The sequence below is a fragment of the Anas platyrhynchos genome, chromosome 5 (assembly GCF_047663525.1).
Source record: "Anas platyrhynchos isolate ZD024472 breed Pekin duck chromosome 5, IASCAAS_PekinDuck_T2T, whole genome shotgun sequence".
NCBI lineage: Eukaryota > Metazoa > Chordata > Aves > Anseriformes > Anatidae > Anas > Anas platyrhynchos.
The window spans coordinates 57964895-57982182 of record NC_092591.1 but is presented as its reverse complement, the minus strand read 5'-3'; the positions used below and the strand labels follow the sequence as shown (position 1 = coordinate 57982182).

At 36.0% G+C, this 17288-nt stretch overlaps 1 long non-coding RNA gene across 5 annotated transcripts in view; it reads left to right on the top strand.

Annotated features, from left to right (window-relative positions):
* Positions 1-17288, top strand: part of LOC106017859 (uncharacterized) — an 89386-nt gene that overhangs the window by 59599 nt on the left and 12499 nt on the right. For 4 of the 5 annotated variants that reach the window (XR_011809820.1, XR_011809819.1, XR_003497471.3 and 1 more), the window contains one exon: positions 12435-12536. The exons of the other annotated variant lie outside the window; for it this stretch is intronic. This is a non-coding gene — a long non-coding RNA (uncharacterized lncRNA). The remainder of the gene's footprint in view (positions 1-12434; positions 12537-17288) is intronic. 5 annotated transcript variants of the gene reach the window in all.

Below are 17288 nucleotides of genomic sequence, written 5' to 3'. Positions count from 1 at the left end.
GGTCCTTTTTTAGACAAAGGTTGCTTAGGAAAAAAAGACAGATTAAATAACCTTTTTTTTTTTTAATGTCAAAATGACTACCGCTTTGTCAAGATATATATAAGCATTGTTCCCAATCCTGATTATTAATTACTAGAATAACCATTTCCAGATGTTGTGGAGCTTTAAGTTGGACCAAAGACCATGGCAGTGGAGAGTGGGATAGAGACAATCCTCATGGTCTTTGTGTGTTATACTTTGCTGACCTTGTGGCCTGCTACGAAGTTTGACTGCTGTTCCTGGGTGAAAAATATTTTTAGATATGTTAAATGAAGCATACTAGTGTTTATTCTTAAAGGACCGTAAGTATGCATAGTACTTCAAAAAAAAAAAAAAAAAATTGTACAGACTAACAAGCTACAGAGAAACAGCAAAGAAAAAAATACTTTTTCATTAGATACACTGAAATCAATACATAACTAGTACGATATATATGTGCTTAGTGGAATTATCTCTATTAAGAACAAAAGACTCTTCTGGCCCTTGTACCTGTTTTCCCCACAAATAAAAGGGAAAAGATTTTCTCTGTAAACTACACATGAAATTGACCATTGAATTCTTTGTAGCAAGGCTTTATCACCAGTTTGAGAGAGTTCATGTATATTTTTATCTGCATACACAATGCCTGGAGTCAATCATTTATGAGGAGGCATGTGCCGTCCTTAAATAAGATCTTAATGCACAGTTTTGCTCTTCAGCCTATCCGAGTACATTTTTAAATTTTATTTTACTGTCATGAATACCTTCTTAAATTTAGTGTTTCTAATTTTAAAAGTATGATGGGTTTCTTCTGAAAGTGCCTGAGGCATTTTAACTTCTGAGTAGAATGCTCCTTGATGTGCAACAACTTCTTCTCTTGGAGCCATGAGATAGCTACAGCAATGCCCTCCTACTACCATGATGATATGCAATAATGACAATTTCTAGGGAGTCCTCCAGAAATATTTAGGTCATACTCCAAAAATCTATACCATATATTTTTCTGCCTGTTTACAGGTTGGTTCTTTAGTTGTTCTCATAAAGTAATTTTGCTTTCTTAAGGTATCTGCCATTTCTTCCACTGCTTTCTTAGGAATTTTGCAGTAAACATTGTTTCATCAAATAATTAAGTAAAAAAAATGTAAGGCTACTTTTGGAAAATCTATAGAACTTAATATAAACAGGTTCTTAAAAGTTTCTCTTACGCCTCTCAGCCCATTTGGGTGAACAAAGTAGAGAAAAGATCAGGAAGGTGGAGGAATGTTACTGTCCAAAAAAAGCCTTTAGAGTTGGTGGATAGAATTCTGTGCAGGCGTGAAACAGATACAGTGGTGTTAGGGGGTACAATTTTTCAAGTATTTTAAAATCAGTTAAGTATCTGGGCTTCCATCTATGTTCATCCTGTAAATGGGAGCTCCTCCCAATTCTACCTTACTTTTTATTAGCAAAAGCAAGTTATAAAGCCATTATTTTTTTAGAACTCTTTGCTTTGTTTTTCAATGAGACAGCCAGATGCTTTTTGAAGTATAGGCTTCCATCTCTGAGTTTTTCCTTTAAATTCCCAATAGGATAAATATGCATCCTTTGTGCTATATTTGTATACTTAAAATAGTTTTTTTAAAATATAATTTAAAATTTATTTACAGGCTTTATTTTTGTCTGTTGCAAATGAGAACACGAAAGGCTGCACGCAGAGAGGACTCGGCGGTCCATCATGGATATCTTGTTTCTGATTTTGTAGTTCAGAGAATCAAATTCGGCATAAAGGATGAAGTCCATGGATCTAATAAGTCAATCTTAATATGCTGCCCCTAGTAATCTATTGTGCTCCTTTCATTTCTAAAAAGTTGTAAGTTGATAAGGACCATACTGGGCAAACAGGAAACTTTCCAGACTGAGTTGTCCCAACAACACTGCTATTTTCTTTAGGTAGATAGCACTCTGGATTCAGGTGAGCTCCAGTACTGACAGACGGCTACCAGGCAAGGTCCAGTTTTTGGGGAAGCTCTGATCTGAACTTGTTTGTTTGATGTCAAAGGGAGGAATAATCAGATGGAAAGACTTCTCTTCCTACTTTTCTTAAAGAGCAGAGCTATCATTAATAAGCTGTTTAAATTTGGTGTTTGGTAAAGGACACTTGGATGGTTTTCCTGCAAAGTATATATTGTCTCTGGTCAACTTCTAAAAAAACATTCCTGATGTTGTAGAGACGCTCTAATAAATGCAGAGGAAATCTGACTTGCCTGTGTACAACTACCAATGCTTCTGAAAACAACTCATCCTACGTCTAAGAAGGGATAAACTGTTAACTTCTATTCCAAAGACCAGAATGAAAAAGCAGAAAAGGAGCTAATGTTTGAGGCAGATTTTTCATCATACTTTGTCTGGAGTAACCTCAGAGTAACCGAGTCACCGGGCTATAACAGTAATTTTCTTTTGTAATTTCTTTGTAATTTTCACTTCTGTTCTAATTTTCATCCTTCTGTGAACGTTGGCTTCCTGGCTAGTCACATTAATCAAGAACTCATGATGTTCAGATGCTCATGATATAATGATTTCACAGAGACCAGGCAGCTCATTTGATTATAGAAAGAGCTTGTTATTATTTGAGTAAGTCATCCAACCATTCATTTAATTTGAAAGGTCCAAAGCTTAAGTGCTCTCAAGCTCAGGGTCTGCCTGGATTAATTCAGCCATATACCTAGTATGAGGTACCAGACTTCTGGAATCATCAAGATTTTGGTTAATATCCTTAAGTGTAATTTTTCTTGGTCCTTTTCTCCTAATACAAATCTGTTAGGTTTCTGTTCTTCAGTCCCTTTCGCTAAGAACATCTCGCCCCCTGTATTTCAGATTTCTTGTTGATTTCCCTGGTGGAGATCCAAAGGGTTTGCCCAATAGAGGAAATAGGGAAATACCTTAGCAGAGTATATTGCTGTTACAAACTATGTTTTTTCTGCTCTTCAGGTTCTTTTAAAGAGAAGTGGGCTTGTAGGTCTTTCGTAACCTCAGGCAGGACACTCAAATCTACACATGATGTGCATGACTGCCCATAAAGTCTAAGTGCTTTTAAATTGATCACAAACTGTATGACACTACTGTTACTGTATCAGTGAGCAGAGATTAAGAAGTTGACTAAAGCATCTATAGTATGGTAAACCTGAATATAGTAAACAGAGCTATTCTAACCACTTCCAAGGACAAATTATTACTGCTGACATAGAATTTGATTTTCTGTCAAATATTTTAGTTTAGAACAGCAAAACAATCCAGCAAAAATTAATTTGCATGGTATGGAGGCTAATAAACCACATTTCTTTTAGAGCTACATACTTGTTGGGCTTATACTGTTAATGCAGGTCTAATAACAGTAATTCCTAGAAATATCTATCAGACTATTGTAAAAATGTTTTAAATAATTACAGCATTGTTTCAGCGTGGAAGGTACCATATTCTAAGCCACAGAAATTTAATTATGAGTAGAGCTAATATCTACACAGAAATCAGATAGCGCTGTGTGGTAGGGGATGATAAAAACTGACAGATTCTAACAAGAAGATACTCAAATATATTTGCCATATTCCCCAGTAGTAGTTTTCTAGCATAATCTCAAGTGAGTTGTGTTGCAATAGTCCTTTTAGTAATGGTAAAGATAGAGATCAATGCTGCAAACTGACAATATTATACAAAACGACTTATGTCTTTCCTAAAAAACATTGAACGGATGATGGAAAAGTAAAGGAAATCTGGAGTCCAAAATAATTCTGACATGGGGCAAACATGCTGTTTGTAATATTTGGTAGTTTTTTACTTGCTTATCCTGTTTATAATCCTTTCTCTTTCATGGGTGGTAATTATCAGTGTGTTTATCCTGTTCTGCTACCAGGAAGATTTAGAAATGAATGCCTCATTCACCTTCAGTGTTTTAATTATACTGCAGGGTAAGCAAGCATGCTTCACGCTCTCCATTTAATTTTTTCAGGTTGGAAAATACTGGCCTTCTGCAAAAGAAAGTGGTATTTGTAATTCTAGTCAGTAAAGCCCTGAAACTTCCCTACGGGTTTTCACGGGCCATTGGGAGCAAATGCCCAGTTTGCAGGTCAAAATCCACAGCACTGCTAGAACCTATGTACATAAAATCTGATGTGCTCCATTGAACACTGTATTTCTCCTGTCTTGTTTTGACGTTTACTCACAGTGAAACAGCCAAATCAATCTAGATCAATTCAATCTTTTCTGGGTGGAAATCAAGAAACCTATTCAAATCTTTGCAGAGATTTGCAACACTCAAATGTATGTAACTTCCTTTAACTTGGAGAGATCCCGGATGCTGTAAAGACAGGAGGAAAATTCTGTTTAAAAGCTAACCGCCATATTCTCTACTAGTGTTCAGCTGGTGTATCTCTGAGCAAAGTTTGTTTTACACTGGAAACAATATTGGTAATTACAGAAACATCTCATCTCTTTGCAAACTTTCCTTTTTAGGGTGATGCAACTTCCCCCTAAAGCTTCCACATAACTGTGTGATGTTTCTTCATGCCACAGTGTTTTGTCATGACACTGACACTTCACATCTTTGAAGTGTTCAGGAAATGAAAAATAATTGGAACACGTGGAACAATCTTTTGCTTACCCCATAGATAAGCTGTAGAGGTTTCTTGATAACTCCAAAGAGAAAACCAGCTTATAAGAACTTGCTAACCATTGTGCATTGAGCTGTCACCTTCAATGTACCTTTGAAATACTGGCTGTTTCTTAAAGGGGAAGATGGGAAACAGAAAGTGTATAGTTTCATTCGCGTAGACTTTGTCAGAAAGTGCGGCTGTGATATGATTTCTGTCAGAAACAATCTGCTTGAAATTTTTCTGTCTTTACTTTTGAACACGAAGTTGCTTGTCTGTATTCTAACCCTAGGTGATGGGATCTGCTGCCTTGTCAGATAACATTTGAGTTCACTCACTACCTGCTTGTTGACTAGCGCACAGTCTCACTGTGGTGGCAGGGAAAGCCTTAAGGCTACTCAGCATCTGTCTCTTCTTGTAATTAGTTGCAGCCTTGTGTACAGAGCAAAACAGAGATTTTTTATTTTTTTTCTGTGAAAGAGTAATGTGCACAGACAGGAGTTTCTAAACCACAAAAGAGTTTGCTAGTGTTTGTCGTTCTTCTTTTTCAAGATTAAATGGCTTTATACTTACCAAAACAAAGTGTTGACATCCTGACACCTGACATCCTTTTTTTTTTTTTTTTTTTTCCTCCAAATTGTGCCAGGGAAGTGGATTTTGGGAAAGAAAACACTAAGTCTAAGTATGGATAACATATTTTTATTGTTGCACAAACAGCCTATGTTTGTGGAAGCTCACTGATAATTATGCTGCTTTTACTCCTGCTCAAGTGGTTTTGTTGCTCAATGTAAGACTTGCTAACAGTGTGAGGATTTGCAGATTTTAAGCAAACACCATGCACTCTTCACTGAATGCAACTCAGAGAGGCCTTCTGGAAGCAAACTTTAAGAAAAAAAAATAATTCTAAGTGTGACAGCAGGAGACACCAGATTTTTAGAAGGGTTTTATCTCTTGCTGCAGTTTTGCATGTCTTACAGTATTATATTTTCATTTCTCATGTAAAATATCAGGAAAAAAAAAGTGCACTGTTTTACTACCAAAAATATATAGTAATTCAAAATTGATAAAAATGGATGAGAAATAGCTTGATAGTGCATTTAAGTCATCGTGCTTCTGGACACAAACTACCACTACTAAAGATGAAGCAAGCTTTCTGGAAAGGCAAATTATTGTAGCTTAGTTTCTTCTTTTAAATATCAGAATTTTAAAGACTTTATCCTCATCATTATGAATAATATGTAACACCAAGTCATATTTCTTCTATATTACACCCTTTCTTTGTCAGGTTAATCCAACATGAAACATTCTTTGGGTACTTCCTCCTTCTGTTCTTATTTGAATGGACACAATACCACTAGGTTTGCAACAGAAAATAATAATTGTGTTCTCTGGAATAAAATACGTCACAAAAATATATATTTTCTCCTCACGGCTGAGCTAGGTTTTCTATCTAGAATTTTGAGGTGACTTCAGCTAGTTTTTGATGTACAACAGCAAAGACAAGTACATTAGATCTCTAGATGGTATTATGTAAACATCAAGCTAAAGAATTTTAATTATGTAAGAATAATAAAATGAAGACGGATGTTCTTTCAAAATAGTAGGTGACATTTGCTAAGTGCTTTCAAAAGCACCTAGAAGCCAAGGCCCATCTCAGGTTGATGGGAGAGTTTTAATCTTATTGATTTATTGCTGTGTTCTCAATTGTTGTACTAGCAGCAGACTGGTTAGATAAATACGGCTTTACGGTTAGACAAATAGGATTTCAAATAACTGGTTGTGATTCCTTGCCTTTCCTATAGAGCTAAGCAGGTGGGATATTTATGTTGGGTGTTCTGGAAAAAAAAGTGTTTGAAAAGTGTTTGAACAATGTGTGGAACACTCCAGGTTATTGAATCAGTGACATGTTTTTCCTTGTTTTGACTATTAAAAGGTGAAGCCAAATTAAAAAAAAAAAAAAAAAATATCGTGGCAATGACAACGTTCTTTTCTTCTAATTCAGCTCTGTTAATTATATGAAATAGATTTGGTGGTCTTAATAGAGCTTGCAGTAGACAAGTTGAAGAAACAGAGCTCTTGGCTTCATCCCAAGAACAGTGCTGGCTGATGTGCAAACACTCACTTCTGAGAGGAAAAGTGTCATTTGTTCATCCATTTTACCTCTCAGTTCAATGCTTGTATTTCCCTTCCATTTTATTTTTCTATGGCTTTATCCTGTGAAGCACACAAATGTTTCCTGGGACTTTCCTACACAGACTTACTAAATTTCATTACCAGGGCGTCTTTCCTGTATTTGTACCAAATTTTGACATTGCTTATTTCAAGCTGCTGTTCCTCATCATACCTCACGTATAGTTTTAGAAGATTCTTTGTGGTAGTTATGGTCCTAAAATTTGACCCCTGTTGTCAAATCTGCCTAAGGCTCTGAGGAAGACTGCATAGATAGAAGAAATCTGCTCTAATGGCTGCTGATCTAAAGGGTTGCATAGACAAATTGGGTGTTATACAGAAGTAGCCACCCTGTACCATTTTATGAACTGGAGAAACTTGGAGAAAGCACTTAAATTTCTTCATTTGATTGTAGGCCTCATTTAAATGAGTGATGTGGGCTATTTTAATGTTTTAGGCTTCTTAGTTTTAAGTTGGAATCATGGTCTCTTTCAGTAAAAAGACTTCTTAAAAACTTTTAATGAAGATCTCATTCTTTGTTCAAGAAGTCAGTAACTGTAATGAGAATGTTATTGATACTATAAGTAGTGCACTGGGCAACTCGTTTATGAAAACTTTAAATTTTATATGAATGTAGTGGTCTGTCAAGACAATCGAAGCTGAATTGGCCTTTCATATGTGAAATTTAGAACTTTTTGGATGCATTGAATTAACTATGATCTTAAGCATCTCTTGAATCAGTGCAAACAGAAGCTACACCACTTGATACAGGCTTTGTACTGGACAAATTGTGATGATGTTCTGTGTTCTACTGTCTGATAACTAACTGTAGATACTAGGTTATTTCCTCCTCTTGGTAATTTATCAAGGGAATACAGATTTCCAGGGGAGATTCAGCTCTGATGCCAGAGTTGATCAGCATGTATTTTGAAGGTTGCAGAAACAGCATATGGTTACCGAAATACAGTATGTGAATGTATCAACTTGTGTATGAATGATTTTATAACAAGCAGGCACCTCCCGCTTCTGTAATTACCAGGGTCCTTTGCACAGAAAGCAGTGACAGTGACTAATAGGCACAAGCAGATTTGCGGTGCTGGAGCTGGAGTGTGGACTCAAAAATGTGTTTAGTTTAGAAGCTATAAAAAGCATGCTTATTTCTATGGATCCTACTCTTAAAATAACTTTTCTAGGTTTTGAAGCTCCGAAGCTAGGCCACAGTGGGTTCAGGAGTTCATCATGAACTTTGGTGTGATTTAATTTCAGTTAGCAAAAGCTAGGTAAAAGAAAAGTAAAAAGAGGGCAGAGCCTAAAAATCAAAATGGATCTAACACCAAGGAAAGCAGATGAATACAGGCAGATAATTAAAAAACAAACAAACAAACAAAAACAACAACAACAACAAAAAAACAATAGGAAAAGAAATCCATATATAATCCTGTAATCCTGCAATGGTCTGTCCAGTTCCTGACAGCCTAGGTCTCCAAATAGAAAAAGATAATATATCAAAACTAAATTGTGTTTAGTTTGCTCTGTAATAGTTAAATTATTTTTCCTTTTTTCTTTTAACATGTCATTCTTTAGAGTTTATCATACCTATGTTTTATAGTATGTATTTTCTGGGCAAAATGATTTTGTAATTACATAGAAGGAAATATGTAGAAAATGATAAATGCTTGACATTTTTTCTGAGTATCACTCCATTTTTAAATATAGCCACAGAGCTCTTTGCCATGTATTACCATCTATTGTGTCCCTCATTTCAAAGAAAATCTGTCATATTATGAATATTAATTTGATCTTGCTGATAGATTTTGACAGTAATATTTAGCTTTCAATAGAACTTTTCACCTGACAATTGCAAAGGACTTTACAAATCAAGATAGTACTTTCTTCTTACAGGTGGGAAAACTGAAGCACAGCTATATTAAGTGATATGTCAAAGGCTAGAAAGAAACAATCTGTATTTCTTAACTTTGAGTCTAGCACTGTCTACAGATACCTGCATAGAGGAGCCCATATTTAAATTAGAATTTGTCTTCATAATATATCAAATTGTTTTATTTTACATTTATTCTTCCAAGGCTATTTTAATTATAATATGGAATCAAAGAGTATACACTTCATCGGTTCAATCTCTAAGATGTTTAAGGGACTGAAGTTATCACTTTTATGAGGAAAGTGCTAGGACCATTCAGCCTGGAGAAGAGACAAAGGGAGATTATCTTCTTTCTCCTTAAGGGAGAGTGCAAAGCAGACACATCCAGGCTCTTTTCAGTACTGCCCAGTGAATTTAGTAGTGACTACACTGGTATCCTTACACACAAGATGCAGAGTGTAAGCTAAGTAAGGAGCTTTGTTTTCAAAGAGGAATGGATCTTCGTTGTATCTATTTTAATTGACACTGCATGAATAATAACCATGACTGCAGATAGGAATCTAGTGTCGTTCTGAATATGCTGATGGTATCCTATGGGTTTCTGGCTGCAGCTCCAGGGTGACATTGGATCTCTCCTAGATCGTTACATCTTGCACAGGTGTCTTGGCAGAAATTACCTATGCTTATGCCCCCAAGTTACACCCTGTTATTCCTGACCATATTATCCTAACAGCAGTATGTCAATTTATATCTACTGCTGCAGAATCTTTGTGCATGTCATTACTGAAAAAAATAGACTATCTGAAGCAAACTTTGAACTCCTTTCTGCTTTCAGTAGGCTACAACCTAACAGAGAGGGATTAGTTGAATGTTCTAGAAATGAATACTGGTAGTTGTTTTTTTAAATAACCCACAAAATATGGTTTCTCAGATGGTATGTAACAAAGCAGATGAGACCTGGAGGAGTCTACTGAGTCTGTATGAATTAATTTTGCGTGCAGATCCTTTATTACTTGCCAGTCTTAGAAAACAGTTATTTTTCTGGATTGGCATTCACAACATATTTGAGAAGTGTCTCCCTCATGGAAATAAACAAAGCTGCCATGCAGTCTGACTCCTTGCCCAGCATTCTTATCATTAAGATTTCTCATTTATGACACCAAAACCAGCTGAGATTTCCTATATTAGGAGAATGAATCTTGGAGTTTTGTTTCACTGATAGATGTTTGGATCCTCTTTGACTCCTATTAGGTGGAAGGATAATATTTGAGATCCTTAGGACTTTTGACACCTGGGTCAGATTTTGCAGTACTGACGAATACCTGGTAACCACTGAGTGCACTGCAGGGAACTGTAGCCCTGATGTGGACTGCACGGCAGTCCACTGTGGGCTCTGTAACATGGGGTGTTTTTGTTCTGGAGACGAGAGGGAGGAGGAACAAATGTGTGCTGGTTACAGTTGAATTTGAAATGTGATTTTCTGGCAGTTGAGAAAGACATCATCAAGATTATACGTAGAACTGAACTGAGCAGGTTCTGCTTTTCAAAGTTAAGGCAAAAAAAAAAAAAGCCAACGTGAAAACATAGCCAAGTCATACAGAATGTTGCACGGTACAAAAGTACTCTGACAAGATTGTTCTTGCAACAAAAGCCATTCCTCATTATTTTCTCCTCATTATTTTGTCTGAGTCCCTGCTAATGTCCGCATATGCAAAGTCTGTCGAATATGAATAACTCCATCAGTGTAAATTTAAGATTCCAAGTAACAACAACATCAGGAAAAAAGGAGCAGAGGAGTAATAAATTAGCCAAATATTTATCTCACTAAAATACATGCAAATGTATGTTAGTGCATATTCATAACCTCATTGCCCAGTTATTCTTGTTTTTCTCCAATAAGCATGTTTACAATAGATCCAAACCCTTTCCATAGCGTGATACCCATATTTTTCCAAGCATAAAACCTTGGTTCCTGCATCCACTCCAAGTAAAAGATGTTTTAAGGACATACAGGTTTGATCCTCCACTTCTGGGTCACTATGCTTATACCCAGAAAGAAAAGTCTGGTGTTGCCTTCCATGCCACATTTCCCTCTGAGTATTGTGCTTTTTTAATGCATGCGGGCCTAGTGCCAAAAGCTGGAGCCTCAGCAGCTAAAATGGAACAACTTGCCCTGTGACTTACGGAAGGAGGGACATGGCATGTGACACTATTGCTCTAATCATCTCCTTTTTCTTCATCTTTTTTTGTTTAATGACTTTTGATCATAGCTCTGCTTTAATGCTCTATTAGAATATTCTTGTATTTCTCAGAGCTTGGTCCCTGTGCTTGGAGCCCAGCTGTCCCATCGGGCCCATTGTGCAGCCGCAGGGTGCCAGTGTACTACTGGGAGGGACAGACTAGCTCTGCATTGCCTTGAAACTGCAGCTGAAGCAGTAGAAATCCCCTCAGCTGACAGCCCCGTTAATGCCAACAATATGCCTTAACATGTCTGTTAACAATTCTTCATCCAGACCGTGGCATGCCAAAACGGGGACCTTGTAATCCATATCTACGTGTATAGCAAATCCATTTATATATTTATATATCTGTATCTATATATGAGCCTGATTATATACATCACTCTTTTAGTTTCAATTAAAGCATACCTGAGGATTTTTCTAGGCTGGAATATACTGACAATATTTTTGCTTCCTGTTGTTCACATTGTAACTGGGAGTATAGGCATTCACGTTGTATAAATGTCTGTTTTCATTTGTTACAGTGCTGTTTTACATTCCCATGGTAAGTGAAGTACCAGCAAGTGATCTCTTAGAGGTGACATATGTATTCATTGTGTTTCCTAATGCTTCTACTCCTTGCCTTAAAATGTGTGCAGTGTGATCACATGGTATTAAACAACAGATATTTTGCATCTTAGGATGTATGCCAGTGGCTGGTAAAATAATCTGTTTATGCCTCTCTTATATCCCATAAGCTTATTGTGATAAGTGTTTGGAATGAAACACCAGGATATCACTTTTAACATTTTCAGTTGATTTAGAATCCTCTTTGTAAGCTGCTACATAATACTTTTTTTATTTATTACTGATTATAATAGCAGAACTGTTCCAGTAGGATATCATGACTATAGTTTATAAGAAATTATATGGGCATCAGTGGCACAGAGTAACATACAGAAACCTGTCATGTAGGGAAGGGGGACTTGATAGATCTACTATTGTATTTATACTAATGCAGACGTACAAGATATTTCCTGTAGAAGACGTTAAGTTTGGAGAAAGACAGTGAATGGTAAATATTTTAAGCTTTGTTCCACTTTATAGCAATCTACGTTGTTCAACTGATGCTTCTAATATTTTAGACAGATCTTGAAAATAATAACGGCGCTGTATTTGTCATTGTAACTTGGTCTTTTTCAACATCTTGATTTTTTTTTTCTGCATAAGGTCTTTTCTAAAGGGAAGAAAGTCTTTTGTTTTAAATAATTCACTACCTTACTGTCTTCATTCATATGCCTTAGTTTTCACATGTCCTTTTCTGAATAGTAAATTTATTGAGTCAACATATTTGACTAAATTTATTTAGTCAACATATTGGATTTGATCAAACTTGCAACGGTATAGTCTTTCTCAAAACTCCTGACTACAGGAGATAGAGGAATTAATACAAACATTAAAAATGATGGGTCACATGCTGCTCTCATCTCAGGTATTTAAAAGTATCAGTTGTGTTCTTGTCTGTAGGCTGCACAGGCCCCAAAAACCTGTGGCCAGAGGCTGAGAATTGCACCAGAACTCCCACCGGCTTTAACACAGTGACAATTCCCCCAGTGCGTCTGCTGCACAGTAAGTGATATGGGGCTGCAGTATTTAGGGGAGGGTCTGAACATAAAATTGCTCATCTGCATGTGTGCAAGCATATTCTGTGTTGCATGTGAAATAATGTTCATTCAGCTGTACAGTTTAATGAAAAGTAACTCATTAAAAGTGGGGGTTAATCAAATCTATCAAAAAAAAAAAAGCTTTCATGTACGCAATATATAAGGGGACATATTTTGCTCTGAAGTCACAAGAGCATCTAGTACATGAGCCTCTTTTTTCAAATACTAACTTATAAAGAACATATTTTCTCCAATACACATCTCACTTATTCCTCTGAGATTAGTTCCAGGGATAGTGATTTGTGCAAAGACTTGTAAGATGAGTCTCTGAAGATGACGTATTATAATTTTTGGAACATGGTTCTGAAAAGAAACTGCCTTTTCAAAATTCAGCTTCTTGAGATGAGAACGTTTTTCTTGAGAATGCATTCTGACACCTGTATACGAATTTCACGTGCAAATTAGAGGGCCAAGAGTTCATATTTCTGAGCAATACTTATTTTACAGCTACAAAAATTATACTCATGGCTGATAATATTGTCTTCAACTGTAATGCCTTGAAGAGTTTTGCTGGTTTCCAACAGGAAGAGAAGTACTTTGTTTTAAAGTTGATAAAAAGATTAGTTATTCCTACTTACTCTCAATATCAGTAATTATAAAATGTCCATCCATGTAATTTGCACATCAAAATTACTTTTAAAAGGCTGCTTTTTAGCTAACTCTTAAATTTCCAAATTCATGGTAGGCAAATATAGACATGTGTAGATATCTACAATAAAGCAAAATGTATTAATTTATAAACAGAACTCATTTATTTACTTGTGAGTTAATGCCTTTTTCTCATTTACATTATATGACGGCTTATATAAGGCCTGTTCCACTACAGTATGCTACTTTCTGATTTCTTGAATTCTATCTAAAAATGGAAATAAAATATTCACTGTAAGTGTGCTAACCAGTACAACATTTTTCATCACTAAGCAATGCCTTTTTATTTGCAAGTACGCTTGTTTGTATTCTGAAACTGGAAAAATCCCCTTATGTAGCTTTCCCATGCCAAGTGTTTACAAGGGCAAAAGGAATATAAAACAAAGGCAATTTTTAGGATTTTGTTAAGATTCATGTTTATCACAGTGTGGACAAAAATGCAAAAAAGCATTTTCTTATCTATTCCTGTTACATTAGAAAAGTTCATGCCCTGCTCTTAGCATTTTCCAACACAGCTGTAGAGTAGTTTAAAGCCTATTTTTTAAATAAGTGATGCTCAATTTGTCTTTGATGATCCGCATGATTCAGGTGAGATGGGAGCACGGTCGGGCCCTTATTTGCATAAAAATTAATCACAGAAAAATGTAAATTGATAAAATTTTGCCTGGCTTTTCCCCCCTATTCGAGAACCCATGGATGGCTCCCAGAAGCAATCATCTCAGTATGGTGCCGCATTGGATGCTATACAAATGATCACATTTGTGTTGAATACTCACTCATTTAAATGTCAGCACTGATGGGGCGGTACATCAGTAGAAAAAATGAAAAATAAATACACAGCAGCTGAAGACCATCAAATCTGTGGGCACTCTTTAGAGATATATGATCTAATGTGAAAAAATTGTAGATTAATTATCCTTTTTCAAAAAGGTAATTGTTTTAGTATCACAGCAGAAAAAAAAATCTGCAATTTATTTGGAATCAAACAAAAACCAGTGATGTTAAATACGTCATTACATCGTTGTGTTTATTAGAAGGCTACAATTAATTCCTGAGGCTCCTCTGGTCTCCAGAACTGCATAAAATGAAACAAAAGAGCATTGCTATTAATTTTCAAGCATCCTAATCCTGCAAATAACTAGCCCAACAAAAATAAAGTAGTAACAATTTGAAAGTAAAAACTTTGTAGTTTTATTTGCAATATATTTTTTTATTTTCCTAAATTATATACTTGCATGACATTGCTGTGGTATAGTAGCATCTCGCCATCCTTTATGAATTTGTCATCCTTTCAAAGGAAAAATAATTTTTTCCATTTCATCTGCGTAACTGCAGCATAGGTATTGTGCAGAAATTGCAAAAGCTTCCAAGAGTAAGCAACACAGAATCCAATCGCTTCTCTATTTTTTTATTAGAGTGCTTAATTTGTGTCTGCTTCCTTACGGTGTAAATTTCATATGGGGAGTAAATAAATCGGGTACTCTGTCTATTGCTCCGAAATGGTGTTTCTGGCTGAGCTAAATCCAGCATAGACAGAGGAAATGGTAGTTTACACTTTTTTTCTTTTTCACCTTCTGGCTTTAAGAAGCAATCTCTAGAAAATTATAGCAACACAAGGACTTCTGTAATTTATAATCATCTGTAATAGGTCAGCCACAGTGCATTAGATTAGTGCATTAGATCTTCAGGGGTTGGAATGCAGTGTTTCAGCAATGCAGCATGAGTCTGAACAGAAAGCAGAAATTTAAAAAGCCGTTCATTATGCCTGCACTATATAGCTTTGAATATTAAGTAGTTTTCACTATAAAAAGATAAACATTTTGGGTATTCTTATGCTTCCTTTTTTCTATTATTTTTTTTTGTTGGTGGTGATGGTTTTTGTTTTGTTTTTTTACTTAGAGGGACATGACAGTGCTTGGATATGTGAATTATCAGGGAAGCACCCCCACTTTAATACACATGCCTTACCTTCCATATTGATTGTGCCAGTAGATTGACGTATCTAATGCACATTAAAAAAAAAAAAAAGCACTTTTTCATTTTACAGAACTGTTCTGACTTTTTGCAACTATACTAAATGCAGAGCAGTAATTTTACTTAGAACAATATCTCTTATTTTTTTGTTTTGTTGTTGAAATCCATGGTTCAAATCCTGACTGTACCAAAATCAGTGGGAGTTTTGCCAGGGTTTTCACTTGCCAGGGGTTTCACTTCAACAAGAATTCCACTAAGGGTACACATTTATTTTCCTGAAATGTATGGTAGTTGTAGTTTTCTCTGTGAATATAATTATATTTTTATGTTGTAAATGATACTGCGTGGAAACAGAATATATGGCTGATGATCTGAATGTTATCTGATAGCATACATGAGAATGCTGATGTGCCCCTGTTGGCGGGGGTTGTAGAGGTTGTATGGATGAGAATTTAACCCCATGCTGGAGGGTTGGGGATTTTTTGAGATTGTTATCCTTTACAGTGTTCATGTGTATAGGTGTCAGCATTGGTACCTTTGCTGTGTCCTTATTCTTCGTATTTCAGCTGAGCTCTTTGACTGCTTTTGTTGCTACTGACCTAGTAGGCATGCAGACACTTCTTACGCTCCCCTTTGTAATAATGCATCTTCCTTTTATCTCATGCCTAGAAAACGGCTCATGTTTTTGTCCTTTACTATATTCCTGCTACATTCAACTCTTAAATATTGATTGCCGTCAACAAGTGGCTACATACATAATCTGGAAATAATCTGCCAGAAAAAGCAGGTTTAGATTATATACAGCACGAAGGACTCAGCGTGTAGTGAGGAAACTGTGACCAGGAGCAGGAACATGACTGACATGTGGTCAACGTATACGTGGTGCATATAGCATATGCACCACACTGCCGACTTGAGAGTATCTGCACCCCAGATATCTACTCATGATTCTGCATAGTGGCTTTTTTTCCGGACTCTGTCAGTTCTCTGTTACAAAAAGTGATTAGATTTTCCAGAGCACCAGCAGTTCCTACTTATTTCTATGCTACTCATTAGAGAGTCTTTCAAAATCTGACTACTCTTCAGTATGGAATTCAGAGTGTAACTTCAAACACCAAGGTTTGAAAACTTCAGTCTGTATTTAAAAAAAAAAAAAAAAAAAAAAAGACAAAAAGGCAAAGAAGGGGAAGTTCTCTACTTAACAACTCCTTCTATAAAACTTCTCCACCCCCAGAAAAGTAGAACTAGATTCAAGTTAGTAGTAATAAGTAGTCCATTTATGTGAAATATGGAATATATGAATGAGTCATTGAGAAAATGGAACTAAGAGAGAGAGCTAGATTTTTCATTCATTTGCCAAGACTAAAACATTTATAAGCTGGTGGTAAAATACTCTGGAAGGACAACCTGGAGGTTTCTCCAGTAACCATCACAAACTAGAAACACAAATCCTTCATGCTGTGAAAGTTACCCAAAGATGTCCTCGTTGATCTGTTTCATATGATCAGTTACATGTAGGCTTTTATTTTCAGGTTGGATGTCAGTATTTGTAATGTTTTAAGGACTATAAACTTATTAAAACATGTAAGAACCTTTGATAATAGCTAGAAAAAAATGCAATCCTATGGATACTTAGACTGAGTCAGATGGAAGCAAAAATATTAATCACAGAAGTTTCTTTCTTCCAGTATTAAATTATTTTATAGATCATTTTGGTGAATGTTTACCAGGCTGGTCAATGTACATTAAGTCACCTCAGCTGCTGACTTTCTGACCCTCAAACAGCCTGCTCAATTCTCTTTTTTTCCCTCACACTAGGCAAAAGTCTGTAGGACAGCTACAGAGACGACAGCATCATGTTCTTCTAGAATGGATTTCTTCATTGCTTGAAAAGCAACCCTGTATTTGAAAAGGCTTTGCTGCCTTTTTTTTTTTTTTTCTTCTTTTAAGCACGGATGGGTTGTCTGAAGGGTGGATGCAAAAAAAGACAAAGCCAGAGTCCTTTCAGTGGTGCCCAGTGTCAGGACAAGAGGCA